Source organism: Belonocnema kinseyi, chromosome 10, assembly GCF_010883055.1.
Source record: "Belonocnema kinseyi isolate 2016_QV_RU_SX_M_011 chromosome 10, B_treatae_v1, whole genome shotgun sequence".
Classification (NCBI taxonomy): Eukaryota; Metazoa; Arthropoda; class Insecta; order Hymenoptera; family Cynipidae; genus Belonocnema; species Belonocnema kinseyi.
The window spans coordinates 63,964,670-63,984,421 of NC_046666.1; the positions used below are offsets into that span (position 1 = coordinate 63,964,670).

Here is a 19,752-nt window from a genome sequence, read left to right on the forward strand (position 1 = left end):
CGATATTGTGTAGATTTTCTGCCTTCATGGTTTGGAGGGTTGATCTACTGTCGGTAAGGTACAATCTCTAATGATATAGCAGATAAATTAAAAATTTTTAAAATAATTATTTGTACCATTAACACCTAGCTAAAAATTAGCGTTCTATTCTTGAATTAAGAGTTCTTATTCTGATCCCTCTAATAGCTTAATTGGAAAAGCAATGTGTGGGTTTAAAAACCCAGTTGTTTTTCTATGATTTAATTAAACTGTAAAAATATAAAAACTTTAACATTTGTTGGTGTAAATATAAACTAATATACTTTTTGTTAAGAATTTATTTTTGATTGAAGATTCATGAATGGTAAAATTTTTTAATTTTTGGTTGAAAATTAATTGTTTTAAATGCAAGTATAACAATTTCATTTTGTTGAATTTTTTATTAAGAAAAAAGGCTCTTCCTTGGATTTCTAAATTATACATTAGAATAATTCTAGCAGTTTTTTTTAGTAGAGCATTAATATTTTTGATTGAACATTTATCTCGTTAGTTGGAAATTTAATTTTTTTGTTGAAAGCTATTATTTTATTAGTTCAAAGTAATTTTTTTACCTAAAATTTGTCTTTTTTAGCTGAATCTTCATGTATTTTCTTAAAAATCCGTCTTAGATATCGTTGAATTTTTTTTTTGTCCAAAGTTAATTTTTTATCTTAAAAAATTATCTTTCTTACTAAAAATTCGTCTTTTTTGGTAAAAAAATTAATCTACTTGGTTGACAAATCAACTATTTAGTTAAAAGTTCATCTATTTTATAGACATCATTCTGTATAAAAGAAAAATTGATAAAGTTTAGGTAAAATATAAAATTGGTTAGGAAAAAATCAGTTAGTCAGATTTCCCAATTGGGATATTCCAATTTTAAAGAGAGATGGGCTCACAAAATTGTTAATTCCAAACAGTAAAATTTCACTACTTTCATTGGTAATCCGTAATATTTACTGAAATCTCAGTAACTTTTTCCATAGGAAGCTAACTTCATATTTTAAACTAGAGAAATATTAAATCGCGCGAATAAAAACATCACTTTTTTTTAATGTACTGTAGATTCGAGGAAAAAATTGGAACTCCGTATTTTTGCTACTTAATTAATTAATGTTATAAAGCCTTCTATACGACTCAAACCCTATACTTGTACATTTTTTGGACAAAAAAGTAATATAATTATATTTTTTAAATAAAAATAAGAGTTTTGTTTAATAGACTCTCTAAATTAAGAAATTAAAAGATGGATTCCTAATTATGTTGTATTGATTGTTGCATAACAATGAATTTACGCAGTGATCTGAATCCCTTATAATGAAACTGGGGCTAACGTGCTACTAAGGTAAAGTAGTGGTACAAACGATCGATCCACATAATTATACCGACACATTTTATTTATTACATCGCTGTCAGCTTTTCCTGATCCGTTTCAAACTTATTGTAATATGAAAAGTAGATAATTTATTGTCTCCTTTTTACGATTATGAATGTCATGATTCACATTCACATAGAAACGATAAATTTTAAAGAATTGTTATCTATTAGGTATAATAAAAATTACCTGCATTACCTTCAAAGGAAGTAAATAATTACCTATAATTGCAACATAACATTTATTCTATAAAGCGAATAGCAAACAATCATAAAACATAATTATTATAAAGATATGTAACCATTCAAATTTGTCAAGATTATAAATTAACGTAGTTATCTCAACGAAAAAAAGCACGAAAATATCGGTCCCATTTGACCCGGTAATCTCAACGCTTTTTCTATAATTTCGTAATTCTTGTATTCATTGAAAGGCGTCATTATGTATGAAAATAAAATTTGAGGATTCCAATTTGAAATGTTACTGGCGACGATAAGTGTACAGAAAAGCAGGAAGAAAGACGCAAAATCACTGCGAAAACATATGTTGTATCTCATAACTTTCACCTTATCTCATAAAATTGCATTTAAACTTACTGATCTATAAAATAATGCACACATTGTAATCTAATCTTACTCACTGTAGATAATAAAGTGTCTAGTGAATTAGAAATTAGTTAGTATCCAAATTAAATACTTTACTAATATAATATACCTTTCTCCTGTTTTATTTTTTTATTTTTAAAAAAAGATTTCCAATTTATGTACGTAATTATTATTCGCAAATGGTAACATTTATAAAAATACACATTGATAGACGCAATCGTCATATGAGACGCTCGGTATCTATTTTAGATGCATGAATATAAATTCATTCGCAAGATACTTCGTGCGTAAATGTATATACTATCATTTATTTATAAGTATTTAAATGATGATTTTGACATCACGCTGTAGAAAAGAGACTATGAATACATTGCAAATATCAGTTCAAAAAAGTTAATGACCCGCGAAAATTGACGTAATATCATTTTAAATGTATTATAAATATTTTTAAAGATTTTATTTAGGGGAGCCACTGAAATCTAAGAATATTCGCAAATATTTCGCAGATCAGACAAATAACAAATTTTCGAAATGAAGTCCAAAATTAAAACATTATATTTAATAAGTTAAAAAATCATTAAAAATTATTAAAAATTGGAAATTAAAAAATAGAAGCCTAAAAAATTTGATACACTTGAAAAGAGAATCAAATTTAAATGTTTTTTGTTTGAAATGCTTAGAATTTTAGCATAAAAACCCTTCAAAAGGGAATGATTCCGTTTTCCAAATTCAACCTTTCAAAACGGAATATTTTTTCAATTAGAATATTACGAATCTATAGTTTTTTTAAAATAGTGAAACCTTTTAAAATTCAATGATTGCAAATTCTTTTTGTAAGGGGTAAAATATTGATATTGTTGATAAATACTATACAGCAAGAAATATTGAAATTTTGAGATTTAATTTGAACATTTTCAACTACGGAGAGTTTTACCATTTACACTTCAATTTCAGACGATTTTAGTTTGAAGTTGTCCAAAAGCATTTAACGTTTTTCCACATTTTATTTAAAAAGTAAACGTGATCAAAAGGATTCCAACAATATAAAACAATTTAAAATTAAGGACATTTTAAATTTACGATGAAAGTATGTACTTTATTATCCACTCTTTCTTTTTATTATGTAAAACACTTTTCCTGCAATTTTAAATATTGTTTTTATAATACAGATGCCTCTCGAAAGTTTTATTTAAAAAAATTTTGCAATAACAAGAATTCTTAAAATAATATTTAACATTCTCAGCGGATATTTCTGCATTGTTCAAACCTATAATTATGCGCAGTATTTGTTTTTTTAGAAAGCGTTATTGGATTCCGGAAAGTCGATGCGACAAGTTTAAAAAGTGGTGCTGAATGTGATAAAAATACACAAATTTCATGTTTTTTCGAAATGCTTAGAATTTCCCAGTATTGAATAAGTCTTCAAAAGTTAACGATTCCAAATTCAAGTTTTCAAAGCTGAAAAATTTTTAAATTATAGTTTTAGAATTTATAACTTCTTTTTGTAAGGGGTCAAATGTTATTATTGGTGATAAATACTATATAATAAGAAATATTGAAATTTTAATTTTTTATGTCGTATTTTTTTTTTACTGTAGAGTTTTATAATTTAAAAATCAATTTCCGATGTTTTTCATTTGACATTGTCCAAAAGAATTTAGCTGTATAATTTAATGTTGGTCACTTTTTTTATGGTGTAAAATATTAATATTGTTGATAAATACTATAATAACAAATATTTAATAACAAATATTGAAAATGTTAAATTTTAAGTTTTAATTTAAAAAATTTTAATTATGAAGAGTTTTGCCACTCATAATTAAATTTCATAAATTTTCAATTGATAACTGTACAAAAGTACTTAGCTGTTTTTTCACATCTGATTTGGAAAATAAACTTGTTTATCAGAAAGTCTTTTAAATGAAACAATTTTTAATTAAGGACTTTTTAAAGTTACAATGAAAGTACTTGATTATCCAGTCTTTTCTTTTATTGTGTACAAACATTTTTATTTTTTATTTACATTTTTATTTAAAAATGTGCCCATACAAAAATGCTTAGCAAAATATTTAACATTCTCAAAGGATATTTCTTCATTGTTCAAAACTATAATTATTCCCGGTATTTCTTTTTCTAGAAAACGTTATTGGATCCAGGAAACTTGACGGGACAAGTTCTAAAAGTGGTGCTGAATCTGATAAAATATTTAAATGCTTTTAACATTCTGTATATTCAGAATAATTTACTACAAAAATTAATTACACGATAAAAAATTAACATTTTATGTAGCTATTTGGAAAAATTACAAGTATATTTTAATATATAGGGAGAAGCAGGTAATGGCAGCGCCCATAACATATATTAATGGGTAGAAAGAAAAATATATTCCATAATGTAATTGTAAAATATATCAAACTTAAATCAATATCTGCTTGTACAAGATGTGTTTTATTTATATAAACAATTTAATATGTGCCAATTAAAATACTTAAATATTAAGTTTTTCAAAAAAAGTTCACATGCATACTATTAATTTTATCTGTTTGAACATTAAAAATAATTTTCTGACAATCGAAAGCAAAATTTCAGGTAAATCAGGTAATTCATTGTAGTTTAAAAAAAATGTTTTGAAGGTTCTGTTTTGGGAGTGATTAGCATCACAACGTTTAATACATTGGAACATTTTGATACACTTGGAGCATAATACGCCGCGTTGCTTTACCAGCTTCTCCAATAAAGTTGACTGATTTTGAGGCGGCAGAATCAAAATTTAACACAAATATAATATTGAAATTCATCTACAACATGGACAATTCTCATCTCTCTGAGCCATATGTTTCAACTTAAAAATATAAATATTCAACAAAAAGTTTTTTTTTCAACCAAATAATTGAATTTTCAGCCAAATGGTTGATGTTTCTATCAAATTTTGAAATTCTTAAATATACGAATTCTTTGCCAATTAGTTATATTTTCTTCTACTAATCATATAGCCTTTTTTTGATCAAATAGTGCAACTTTCTTCCAAATGGTTAAATTTGTATTTTACAAAAATAAAGGTTCAATTTACAAAGATGAATTTTTAACCAAGAAAGAAAAAATGCAATGAAATTGTTGAATTATCAAGCAAAAATATGAATCGCTTACAAAACAGTTATATTATCAACCAAAAATATGAATATTCAATAAAAAAGTTAATTATAAACCAAATGGTTGAATTTCCACCTTATAAAGATAAACGTACCAACCAAAAAGACCAAGTTTTAAGAAGAGCTAAATTTTCAAAAAAGAATCAACCAAACTGTCCAGTTTTCAAGAAAAAATGCGATTAAAAAAAAGTAAAAATAATAACAAATAACTAAGAATAATAATCGTATAGTTTAATTTCCAACGAAATAGTTGAATTTCTATTAACCGTTAAATTTATCAAGACGATGAATATTTAAAATAAAAACATGAATTTTCAACCAAAGATGCATTTTTAACCAGTAACCAAAACTAAACCAAATTCTTAAAATTTGTTGCAGGGAAGACTTGCAACGGTTAAAAATTAAACATATTTTGACAAAAGTTTCACTGAGGTTAGCAGAATAATTCTGATCTCGTCTACCGCGTCACGCTGAAGTGCGCAAACTTCGCTAAAACATATAGAATCAGCAACAGAAAAAAGGGAAAAAAAAGTTCTCTCTGATACATCTCCTCCGAAACAAATTACATTATGGCAGACAAATTAGAACTTATTTAATACCATTTAGTAAAATACGCAAAAACGACTGAGAGATGGGAATCCCCGTTTCTCTTCAATTTAATGAAGTTAAACGACGATAGATAGCGCTGGCGTCGTAAAAATGGAGCGATTATAAGGCGAAACATTATCCAGACAAGGTTAAGAATCGGAAATTATCTTCGATTCATGTACAGTTTATCTGACAAGGTTAATTTTTGTTGCGGTGAATCTTTTACCTGGAATCGATGTAAACTTTATCTTTAATTTTTTCTGTGGTGCGACCTTTGACCTTTTGCTTCGTCGCATCGTGCGGCCCTCTACAGTTGTGCACAGCGAGCAGGAAGTAATTTTTGCAACAATAGCAGGGTAGGCGTTTTATTCCAGGCTAAAATTCCCGGTTTACAACAATTTTTGTCGGTCAATGTGATAAAAACTTTTGAACTCTTTAATCTAAAACTGTTTTCATTTGAAGTTAAAAAAATTCAAATTCAAATTAAAACACTCAAAGAATAATCATTTTGAATTTCTAACGTTTAAAACTTTTTTTATTCATAAACTCAATAACTTACGCATATAAAATGAAAGCTTCTGGCACATTTTAAGTGAAAAAGTTTTAATTAAATGCCGTGAAGCTGTGAAATACATTTTTTAAAACTTTTGTAAGTTGTACAGTTCGTAGATTCTAAATTATTAAATCCTACCTATCATATTCAATTCAGAAACAATAAAAATTGAACGTTAATAATTTCTTTTAATTGAATTTTTTTATATTAAAATATAAGTTTATTTTATTTTATGTCGTAAGAAATTAACAATTGTTCAATTGTTATTCATTTATGAAAACCTGTGTTTCTTTTGAGATATTTTTGAATACTTTTGAATATTCTTATAAAACTATTTTTAAAAGTTAAAGAATGATTAAAAATGTTCCCAGGTATCTTAAGAAAATTGTTGTATTATCTTTAAATCTTTCAAAATCCTTAAAGCGCTTTAAAAAAATGTTAAGCCCCACATTTTGCTTTAACATTTTTGGAAAAAGTTCAAATTTCAAATTAAACCTGAAATTTTTGCAATAATTCTAAATATGTATAAAGTTAATATGTACAAATAATAAATGTGTATAAGGCTAATATGTATGAGGCTAATCATCTATATCTAAAAACCATCTTCTACATTTGTTAATCACGTAACTCTTTAGCTATACTATAGTGAATGGCCTCTCGATTTTCAAGCAAAAGAAACCGATTAAAAAACACGAAGAAAAAATAATAATAAATAATTAATGAGAATTAATTAATAATAAATCATTTCTTTAAAAAAAATTTCAACCGAAAATATGAATTTTCAACAAAAAAAACTTTCATTTCCAATCAAGTTTCAACCAAATAGTTTGAGTTTTCTACCAAACTATCAAATATAATTATTATAATATAATGTATAATAATTTAACTCAACCAAGAAAGAAAATAAATCAACCAATTTTTTTAATTTTCAACGAAAATGATTTTTAAAAAATATAAATAATTTTACAACAATTTACAATCAGAAAATATGAATTTTCAACAAAAAAGTTTATTTTCAACCAAATAGTTACATTTTTAATTCAAACAACGAATTTTCTATCCAAGCTGAATCAAAATTTGGCACAGATACATCATTTAGATTGATCTGTTACTTGGAAAATTCTTATCTCTCTGATTCATCGTTTTCTATATAATGATGTGTTTATAATAATATCTTTGGTAAGAAAGATTTGAATTTTGCGCACATAAAATTGGATCTTTTACCAGTGATATATCTTCCGGATAAACTTGAAAATTTGACCAAGTTGTTAAATTTTCAAACGAAACGAAATTATGAGCTTTCACACACAAAAAGTTAATTTTCATTCGAATAGTTGAATTTTCTAATTGTACAGATAAATTTATGAACCAAAAAGATGAATTTTCAACAAAGAAAGAAAATAAAATCAACCAAATTGTGCAATTTTCAAGCCAAGACGTGTTTTTTTACAAAAAAAAAAAAAACAACAAAAAATAATAACAATAAATAACTAACGATAATAACAATGAATAACTAATGATAATAAATGTACGAATAATAAATCATTTTTTCAAAAAATGTCAACAGAAAAGTTAATTTTCAATCAAAAAGTTGCATATTGCTCAATTTTCAATAGCAATTTTTTTTCTAAATTTCCAACACTCGATCAAAAACTTGAATAACTTGAATAAATTAGGTCCTAGAGAAACAAAGCACTGTGTATATTTATACTGGGGTTGCTGATTATGAATTTAAGTTAAGAAATTGAAAATGGTGGATCAAAGCTTTTTAACATTTATAAATGTGAAAAAAATCATTTTTACCCGAGATAAAGGTGAAAAACACCCCCCAAAAAAGATAGTTTTTGATGATAATTAAGGTTTTCCTTTGTCGACTATATTTTCCGAGATATCTACCCTGGGAGTAGGGAGTGAGTTGTACCACGCTCATATCTCGAAATAGGGTATTTTCTGGCTGAAACTGTACATTAATGAAATTATATAGCATTTTCCGTTCTACGACTTAACTTCTGCGCATTTACATCGAAAACATCGAACCGAAATAAGCTTCATTCGTTTCCGATAAGGTTGAAACGAAGATTTTTTAGCTGCAGAAATAATTTCGATTTTTTTTCTTTATAATCGTAGACTTTATAACATAAACTCAAATTGCTACATTTCCTTATATCCATGATTAAATAGGTAAACATTCAACTTGGATGATTCGAGGTAATTGAACTCTAAGGTCCTAAAGTTTCGTAAGGACCGCATGACTCATGAACACCTGTCCTGAATAAATGTTGCGAATTTCCCAATTTTAGGAATAGAAAGATATCTGTAGATATTGAAATTCTCAGAATTCATAAGTGGTCGGGCGTTCATGAATTAGGTGCAAATGATGTGCTTGCAGTTCTGAAAGTTCAAATGCACATTTTTTACTGATGACTTTGTAAACCAGAAAAAGTGCTAAGATGTATGTTCATTTAAATTGCAAATAATTTATTATTGAAACAGAATTATAGTGCATCTTTTAAATTACAGTTGGAACAATATGGGCGGGTAAAATAGAAATGGGGAAAATTATTTTGTTCATTTGAACGTTTGGAACTTCAGATAAATGTACAAATGTCCTTCTTAAATTTTGTAATCACACTGAAATTCGAATTATCGAGTCTGAGAAGTCAAATGGGCAGAAAGATTTTATAAAATCGAATTATCGAAGTTCGGGTTATCGAATATTTTTTAAATGTAAATGATAGGATTTGCGGCCGGGAATGAGGAAAAAATTCGAGTTATCGAAATTCGACTGTAATTGAATTTTCTACCAAATTTTTATATTTTTAAACTAGAAAGAAAAAAATTCAAACAAATTGTGGAATTTTCAAGCAAAAAAAAAACACATTGTTTACGACATAAGATTAAAAATAAAATCCGGGTGAACTTGAAAATTTGACAGTCTGATTTATTTAATTCTGTTGATCATTATTCAATCAAAATCATGTCTGATATTGGTCAAGGCATAATTTCCTAATGGAGATTAATATTCTCGAGTCTCGACCGTTACAATTTATTTTCAGGGCCAATTTTAGACGCCTCTATAGTGAATTTACAGACCTTTGTGAAATATTTTAGAACTAAGTTTCTAATTTAATAATAAATAATTAATGATAATAAAGAAAACTCCATAAAATTAATTATTTCTCTTAAAAGGTAAACATAAGAATATCATTTTCCACCATAAAATTTTCTACATTTAGCTTAACAGTATCACTTTACAAATTTATACTACCAAAATTTCCTAGACATTATGTAACACTGTAAAACTATCTTCACAGAAACTCCCCCCTTAAATTAAATGTTTTGGCATACAGCTTGCCGTAAGCGAAAGCATTGAAAATTTCCGATGGTTTTCTCCTCCTAGAACGCTAATTCTAATCACACCATTCTTCTCGTTTTTGAATGATTGCCAGAGATTTTTTGTTTACGTGAATTAAGGGTGAGTTGTGGCGAAACTAGTGTTATTAAAATGTTAGTTACGCCCCTGATGTAGACGTACATACCCAAAAGGTTAGCATTCAGGCGAGGTAATCGAAAAGGGATTCAGTGGTGGACTCGTTCTTCTTGCCAGTTGTTGAAAGGGGCAACACCCTGAGGAGAGAATGCCTTAGTGGATGATCCTCCAGGTGTAGAACTTTTTCAAAAAGTGTCACCTTTGCACGTTTGTTGAGAACTTTCCTGTGAATTTTACGGAATGAAAGTCAACAAAAATACCCAATCCGCTTGGTTCGACGGTTGCCGGCGTACTGACACGTTGTTACTGGCAAATGCATGGCATGGCTGAGCATGTGTTAATATTCTTATCTGCTATATATAGATACCATGCCTTAGGTGACTGGTTGTTAAGTAACTTGTTCTTACATCGTCAAACTCAAAATTATAGAATTTTTTTAAATTGATTATTTTTACCCAGTGGTGTATAGTCCTAAAAGAAAAAGTGGCCTGACGATACTTTCTCGAAGCTGCATTACCAGTTTGTTGGAAGGGGTGGGGGGCTAAAAACAATGGTTGTAATTGAGGGGTGGGGCGTATAAATGGAAATAACGTTACGGGCTTAAATAACATTTAGAACTTAAACACAGTAAGAAATCCCAACTATATGTTTAGGTAAAAGTTCTTTTTTTTATTGAAAAGGCTATTATCATATTTTTGGTACGGAATTGATCTCGTTTGATTAAACGTTCTATTATTCCATTGAACATTTAATTAATTTGTTTAAAATGCCATTCTATTTTAAAAAGCTGTATTTTTTTATCAAAAATTCAAAAAATGTTGTTAAAAATTCAGTTTTCTAATTGAGGGTTCATCTATTTGGCTGAAAATTTATTTTGTTGAAAATTCGTTTCGTGTTTGTTTGAAAATAAATTGATTAAACAGAAAATTAAACTATTGCATTTTATGTTCAAAGTCCATCGTTAAAAAAAAATAAATTAAACTTTTTGGTTAAAATTTTTTTTTTAGTGGAAAGTTCAACTTTTTTGTTGAAAATTCATGTATCCATATTTTTTTGGAAATTCGTCTTTCTTGATAGAAATTTAATCTTCTTGGTTGAAAATTTAATTTGTTTTTGTTAAAACTGCAATTTTTAAGTTGAAATATCAACTACTGTTTCGTTGAAAATTCATATTTTTGGCTGAAACGTCCATTATTTGACATAAAGTTGAAATACTTTGTAATGAAATTAATTTTTGATCAGGGATACCATTTTTTTAAAGTCATAATTAAAGTTGAAAATTCAACTTTTTGCTTTTAAATGAACTTTTATGTTGAAAATTCTACTGTTTTGTAGAATATTCATCTTTTTGTCTTGAAAATTTATCTATTTGATTGAAAATTAAACTCTTTTGTAGATAATTCTTCTTTTTGACTTTAAAATTAAATCAATTTGTTCAGAATTCATCTTTTTCTTTGTAGAACATTAATCTTCTGGGTCGAAAATTCATCTCTTTAGTTAGAAATTGATCAACCTTCTTGAAAATTCATTTTTTTGGTTGTTAAATTTTTTTATCTGAAAAGTGAATTGAACTCTTCCAAGTTTCATAAAAACTTCATCCTGTATATCAGATAAGTTGGAAATTCGTATTTTTTGATAGAACATTAATCTTCTTGATCGAAAATTAATCGATTTGGTTAAAAATGTAACAATTCTGTGGAAAATTCGTTTTCCTTTAAGATTTTTTTATCAGAGTCTTTATCTAATAATATAACAATTCCATTTTTGGCTGCAACTTTATCCTTTATAATGTATAAGTTAAAAATTCAACTATTTGCTAGAAAATTCATAAATTTGGTTGAAAAGTCGTCTTTTTGGGTGGAAAATTAATCTTGTTAGAGGAAAATTCAACTATTTGATAGAATGTTCAGGTTATAGCTGTGTTAGGCTAGATGTTTGCAACCAAGGTTTCGGAAGCACTGTGTGTATAAATAATTGTCAAAGATAGCAAAAGCAGGTTTTTTATTATTGTAGCCGTTGCAACCAGCTTATATGTCTGTCAGAAAAACATTTATTTAATAAATGTAGGCCTTGAAAATATCTACAAAATGACGTATTTTACATTAATTAAGATTTGTTCGTTGTTTAATTGAAAAAAACAAAAAGTGGCTTATGGTCCTCTACAAGAATTTTGCTATCAAAAGTGCTTGCGCTAGCTATGATGGTGTTTAAAATAAGATGTCCCCTAAAAAAAACAGTTGTATTCTATTGATATCGCCGTGCTGACTTCGAAAACGATTTGATTTTTCAGAAAAAGCTTGCATTTTATTATAAACAATTTCTTTAAATAAAAAAAAAACAAATTGTTATGTTTTTTTTTCGGGAAAGTTAAATTAAATCACGTAAAAGAGTAACGTGTCATTTTTTCCTACAAACAATGGTTTTAAAGTTATGAATTTTTGAAAAAATTTGTAAATTCCGCAAATTCCAAAGTGCGAAATCGATGTAGCTCCGAAAGTATAGTTCGTCCAATAATCACCTTCAAACACTTTTTATCTATCAACGTATGACTTACACGAATTCATTCTAAAAACAATAAATTGCTTGTTAATAACAATTTTTACAGTAACGAAATGACGAAAATTACTTTTTTCACAAGGTTTTTATTTCTCTCATTTTGAATTTAATGTAAATTTCAGATTTGTAGGTTTGAAGTACAACAATTTTTTCTTTTTTTTTCAAAATGTGTAGAAAAATCGCACATATCAAATGAATTTTATTCCGATTCAATTGAGTAAAAATTGACAAAGTGATTATATTTGTTTACAACGAAAAAATATACCCTGTTTTTGTAGAAATTTTTATGCAATTTAATGATTTTTTAAACGAAATATCAATTCATTTTAATCAGAAATATTATACTGAGGTCTAAAATTAGTTATTAACTATAAGATTTCTTGTTGAAATTGAATTAAAATTCAAATTACTTCCCAATAGTTCCAAATTGGTGGCGCTGTCATAGCTAACCAACAGGCGTATACTAGATCGTGTTCACAGGGCGCCTTGACTACCTATTAGGTATTTTCCACGAAGGAATAATAAGGAGACCATGGACATAGGAAACACGCATAGACACAGGAAACAAGGGACTAGGCATGCCAGTGCATGCCATCGCGATAAGCATGTCGTATAGTTTAATTAAAATTAAGTTTAGAATATAAGAAAAATGGTCTGCTGCAGTGCTCCGTTTTGTAAAAATAGAAGCGAGGATGGATTTAAACTTTGCCGTTTTCCACTAGGGCGAAGAAAAAAACTGTCAATGTGGATCATAAATTGTAGACGCGTTAAATGGAAACTGAATTTAAATTCAAGATTATGCGAAGTTATTTCTCATATTTATGACTATCACAATATAATTCAAATATAGGGGGTCTTGAGATTATGTTTACATGTAATTAAATTGCCTATGAGCATTTTTTTGCTATATTAAAGCAAAATGAGTTCTAGAAGAAAGTAAGGTCAGGAACCCGTTTTTCTACAGAACGACGCACATTAACCCACGCAAATAAAAAGGGCGTATGGTGTGAAATATAAATAGCTATCATAATAAACTCTTGAAAAAGTATTATATTGATGTTTGACCTATAGTATATTATTATTTTATGATTTGTTAATATTTATTTAAAAAATCATATCATTCTAATTTTAGCGCACGCCTATTTATAAACTGAGTAAAATTTCGTTTGCAATTATAATTTTTGCAAGCGCTACTTTTTGGCAAATGTGTGGGTTAAAAAATCATATAGTCGAATTTAAATATTTCATATATTATATCATATGTAATTTTATTTATAATTTATGTTTTGATAACAATGCTTCAGTATAATTTAAAAATAAATGATCTGTATCATGTAAGTGTATTCATATAATTCAATATCAATTTAGCGATTTTGAATTCGGCGGGGAGCCAGAATGGCAACTTGCATATTCCCATCTAATCTAATATAGTACCAGAGATGAGGAGTACCTTACTTTTGATGTCCCGCGACAAACATGGCACCGCCCACATGTTTATATTTTCATGCACAGTTTGTCGGCAAAAATGCTCGTGCGCATAATCAAATGGCACATCGTAAGATGGCGGCTCTCCCCACTCATGGAATTCTCTCCCCCCCACTCCGTGGATTCAACCCCGCTCGCCAAGTTAGGATGTCATGCCTAGTCCCGTGTTTCCTATGTCCATGGAAACACGGGACTAGGCATGCCATCCTAACTTGGGCGAGCGGGCGGAGAATTTCTCAGAGCTTCTCAGAGCCTTGAGAATCCTTAACATATACTCTGAGATTTCTATCGGTAGGGCACTTCATTATAATATCACATTATTTTCAATTATCCGTGCTGATTAAATTGTATACATGCTTATAAATGTGTAATTTATCAATTACTAAACCTCTAACTTACGTCAAGTTGACAAACTTTCTCACTCGCACACTTTTTCATGTAGGGTAGGGCGGGGCGAGATGAGCATAGGGGGTAAGATGAGTCACTTAATTTTCTCGTAGGTTATCATTTATTTTGTAATTTTTTTTGTATTAATAGCGGGAAAAACATTGTCGAACCTCTTTTTTGAAAATTTTTCGCTTAACGTTGAATAAATCTGGAAAAAACTAAAGTAAAAATTTTAAGACCTGTATTCTGCTATTTTGCATTTGTTTAGACGGTTCAAGAATCACGAAAAATCACATATTAGATGTTTTTCCAGTGGCTATTTAGATAGCTTATTTATTAGACCTTAAGATTTCAACACATTTATATATAATTGTAAAACCGAAATAGGTGAAATTTTGATTTGACTAAAAAGTGGCATATGGGGCTGAATAAGCCACTGTTCTGGGGTATAATGAGCCACCTCTTCATATGCATTAACCTAACCTCTTAGTGTAGCAGTAAGTAGGTTAGGATGCAATGTTTCATATTATCAGATTGTGCAGGGTGTTAATAATGGTGTAAACGTATAAAAAACTAATCTTGTCGACAAAAATTCTCAGAAAAAGTATGACAGCAGCACTGTTATATGTATGATAAAATAATATGAGTTGTTGTCAACCAGAAGATAGAGCACTGTTTTTCTGTGTGTATCTCTTAAATAACTTTGTTTGAAAACTCGTAAAAGGCTATAAAAATAAGAAAAACATTGTTGTGGTTTAAAAATACGGAAGAAGTTAAAAGAAAAACGGTTTAATACTTTAATATATATGAAATTCAATGTCATGCAGACATTGCAGTAGACCAGTCTAGTATTTGGGAGTTTACGTATTGTAGAATTTATCTTTTACTAAGACAATGTACATGGTCAAGTCGAAAAATTGCTATATTTATTCCTGTAATACAATTATTAAATGATATGTGGATATAATTCATTTTTCTATTTACTCTTTGAACTGTTAGTTACGGTAAAGGTTAGGATAAACGATTACATCATTTTAAGTTGAATACTTTAAATTTTCCGTTCAATTTTGGAAAGCTGTGTGTTAGATATGTTTTAATTTTAAAATACTCAAACTTAACAAGACTCTTAATTACAAATAATATATAATAAGTCATTTAATTAAGTGACCCATCTCGCCCCATTGCCTGGCTCATCCCGCCCCAGGCATAAGGCTATATGAGCCAAGCTCACTTGTTTTTTATTTTCGTTTCTAATTCCGCATATACTTTTTTAGTTACTTTTATCTTGGCAAAATTGTAATAAAAAATGTTTGTAGAATATATATAAGGCTTCACTTTCAAGCAATGAATTAGCCGATCTTAAATACTGACGTGAAAAGGACAGCTATGCTCATCTCGCCCCACCCTACCCTACAAGAAGAGGACAACTGCGCACCTGCGCACGAATATGTAAGATCTTCCTGTAATGTGCCTATCACTTACGGTAATGTTTCTATTGCTAGTTTCAAATAGCTTCCTACTGGCAATCAACAGCTAACTTCACTTCCCTCTTTTGCTAATATCTTCGTGGGAACTAATTTTTTCTATATAAGTGTATTTGAAAAATAGTTTTTATTTTTTAATTACTATTTAATTAAATAATCAAATGATAATAATGATTAATAATTACAAAGATATTACACAAATAAAGTTTTGTTCCATGCATTTGATCCATTGTTTTCCCCTCAGCTTTTAACAAAGTGAAATTAGCTGACGGTTGAATTGAAAATACCTAATTGTAAGGCGCTCGAGCTCGAGCAAAAATTTAATTTTCAAACAAATATTATAATTTGGAAACCAATGTTTTTATACTGAAAACAAAATCTCAACATTTTCAAAATCAATTTTAAAACAACAAAAAACGAATTTTTAACAAAATAGATAAATTTTTTATGAAAAACGATTACATTATCAGCTTAAAAAATAAATTTACAACACAAACTTTTTTTTAGCAAAATCGTTTAATTTCTAACAAAATACATGAACTTTCAACCATATAGTTGAACTTTTTACTAAAAAGATAAATTTTTAACGGAAAATAGAATGCTTAATCTTTACCAAAAGAGATGCATTTTCAAATGAAAACAATAATTTAATATAAAAGAACATGAACTTTTAACTGAAAACGGTCACTTTTGAAGCAAAAAAGAACAACTAAATTTTCAACAAAATCGTTGAATCTTTAACGAGAAAATAAATACATTTTTAACTAGAAAAGATCAATTTTCAACCAAGAACGATACACTTAAATTTTTAGTTAAAAAAAATGTTTTTTTTTTTTAAATCAAAAAACAATCGAATTTTCAACAAAACAGATAAATTATTAAAAAAAAATGTTTTAACCTAAATTGATGAATTTCCGAACAAGAAGAATAATTTTCTACTAAAATCAAAAAGATAAATTTTTAGCCTTATAGTTAAATTTTTAATTAAAGGAATGGAATAGTTTAATTTTTAGCTCAAAAAAATAATTATAAAAAACATATTTGAAGAAAATAGGTGCATATTTATCAAAAACATAATGAATTTTTACGAAAAATATTAATTTTCAAACAAGAAGAAAAATTTTCCACCAAAAAGACGACCTTTTATATAAAAAGCACACTTTTTAACTGAAAATTATAGTTTATATTTAAGTTTTCAGTCCTTTTAGTTTGAAACGTCTAGTATTATTTTTTTATTGAGAATGCATCTTTTTTGGTTGAAAATTTTTTTCCTTGGTTGAACATTAACTTTCCTGATAAAAATTAAAAAAATTTATTGATATTTTTGTCTTTTTTAACTTAAAAATTTTGTTGTGTTGAAAATGAGTTTTTTTTTCAAACTAAAAATGTAACTGTTCCATTATTTCTAAAAAATGTATCTTTTTTAATTGAAAATTTCACTATATGGTTAACAATTTCTCGTAATTGATAGAAAATTATTATTCTCGTTCGAAATTAATCTATATATTTTTTTAATTCATATCTTTATTTGCAAAAAACTGTTTTGTTGAAAATTCATTTTCTTCTTGTTGAAAATTTTAATATTTTGTTCAAACTTCGTTTTTTTCGGTTAATAATTAAATCAAAATGTAACGATTTTTTTTATTATTAACCGAAAAAATCGAAGTTTTAACAAAATATGAAAGTTGTGGGGGCCGAAGAATTCCACGTTCTGAAGACACTGAATCAGAGTCATGTGTTTATAAGAAACGCAATATGGGAAAGCCTAATGAAACTCATACAAAAAATAAAATTATCAGATTGACTCATTTCTTATCTATTGTGTCTGTGAGTGTCAACAACACTTGATTTTGCAATATTTTCTCACGAAACTCTTGGCGCGCGCTTTTTTATAAAAAAATTAAAATGATTGGAATCCATTAATGTCTGACATTCTGAATGAATATTCAGACGAATTTATATGCATTTTGTTGCTGTTATATGACGATAAAAAATTATGTTTGAAAAATAAATTTTTATATTCATTCATGCGTATTAATTGCACAACAAAAATAATGAAATGTCAATAATGAATATTTCAAAACATTTTAATTTTCTGTAAAATGAAAAAAAAGCTGTAACCCTTTTTGACTTCGGCAAAACAAATTATCCGGAAGATATGCAAGAGTTTCAAGTTAAATTTGCAACCAATTTAAGGGTTATAAATTAAAATTTTACAGTAAATTTGGGATCGCCGGAAAAGTGTCCAATTTTACAAAAGCTGCCCGTGTATCACGCCTGTTAACACTTACTAACAATTTTAATATAAAATTGAAATAGTTTACCATTTTCGAAGCAAAGATTTAAAGCTCAATTAAAAGACATATTACACAAGGAATATCAAAAAATTCAAATTAAATTCCCGATTATCGGGAAAATGCAAAATTTAAGAAATTCTGCCATGGTCACTTTTAATATGTGTAAGATAAAAAAAAGTGTCCAATTTGACACTTTTCAAATAATCGAAAATTTAACACATTTTGTTATGCCCCTTGGCAATATTTTTGTAGAATCCGGAGTACATTAACAATATACTTTTTTATTTTATATTTATTTTTGATGTTAGGCTATTTGTACGTTCAATTTTAATGAAGAATAAAAAAAGAGTCAGATTGGACAAAAATATGATTATTAACCATATTTTTACTGAAAATTTAACGATTTATTTTCCTTTAAAACACGATCTTTTTCAGTTTGTAAGTTCATTTTTTGATTACAAATTGATTTATTTTGTTGAAAATTTAAAAACTTTATTGGAAATTGGTTTTGCATTGCTTTAAAATTGACCGTTTTTAGTTATAAATTCACTTCTTCGGTTAAAAATTCTTCTTTTTTTTGTAGAAATTAATTTTTTCAACTGAAAACGTAAGTAGAAACGACAATTTTCAGTTAGAAAGTGTCATTTTTTACTTGCAAGCTCGTCTTTTTTGTAGAATTTTTTCTTCTTGTTTGGAAAAGTTTCCGCCTTTATCAATTTTGTTGAAAATCCTTCTGCCTTTTGTTGAAAATTAATTTTCAATGAATATTTAACTATTCCATTTTTTAATTTGTCTTTTTTTGTTCAAATTCATTTCTTGATTGAAAATTGAATTTATTTGTGGAAAAACTGACTTTACTGTTGTTTACAATTAATTTTTACAAATGATAATGTAACTATGCCATTTTTGGTTAAATTTTTTTTTCAACTCAAAATTCATCTTTTTTATTGAAAATTTATCTTTTTGGTGGAAAAATAATTTTTTGGTTAAAAATTTAAATATTTTGTTTAAACTTTGTTTTTCTTTAATTTTTTTATCGAAAATTTAACTATTGAATTTTTGGTTGAAAATGAATCATTTTTAGTTGATAATTCAACAATGTGGTTAAAAATTCATGTATTTTATTGAAAATTCGTGTTTTTTGAAAGAATATTAGTCTTTTTGTCTGTAAATTCAATTCTTTGTTGAAAATTTCACTATTTTGTTGTAGATTCGATTGTTTTTTAAATCGATATTAATTTTTTGAACTGAAAATTTAACTGTTTCATTTTTGGTAAAAAATTAATCTTTTTTCTGGAAAATTAATTTCTTTCGTTAAAAATCGAACTACTATTTCGTTGAAAAATCCATTTATTATTTATAAGTTTTAGCCCATTTTGGTTTAAATATTTATTTCTTTATTTGAAAATTCACCGTCTTTGGGAACAAATTATTATTTTTGTTTGAAAATTCCTTTCCTTGTCTGAAAATTCGTATTTTTTATCGGGTTGAAAATTAATTTTTTCAACTGCAAGCTTAAGTATACATAAAAAATTTCAGTTAATTGTATTTGTATTTATATAAGGCCCTGAAATCTTGTCTCCTATATAAATTTAAACAGTAATGCAAGATGATGAATTTTAAATGTGGATGAATTTCATTTTTGCATTATAATAAGTAAGTCACTTATCTCAATATTAATACACTTATCTACACAAATCGCTCTGAAATTCAGTTTGTGCTGGCAGAAAGGCTTGCGCGAAATGCGATGTGGCGATGTGCAAAC

At 27.4% G+C, this 19,752-nt stretch overlaps 1 protein-coding gene across 2 annotated transcripts in view; it reads right to left on the reverse strand.

Annotated features, from left to right (window-relative positions):
• LOC117181883 (oxidative stress-induced growth inhibitor 1-like) overlaps positions 1 to 10,054 on the reverse strand; it is a 46,107-nt gene extending 36,053 nt beyond the window's left edge. For both annotated transcript variants that reach the window (XM_033374899.1, XM_033374898.1), the window contains exon 1: positions 9,828 to 10,054. The gene's annotated coding sequence lies outside the window, so the exon portion shown is untranslated. The remainder of the gene's footprint in view (positions 1 to 9,827) is intronic.
• Positions 10,055 to 19,752: the final 9,698 nt, after the last annotated feature.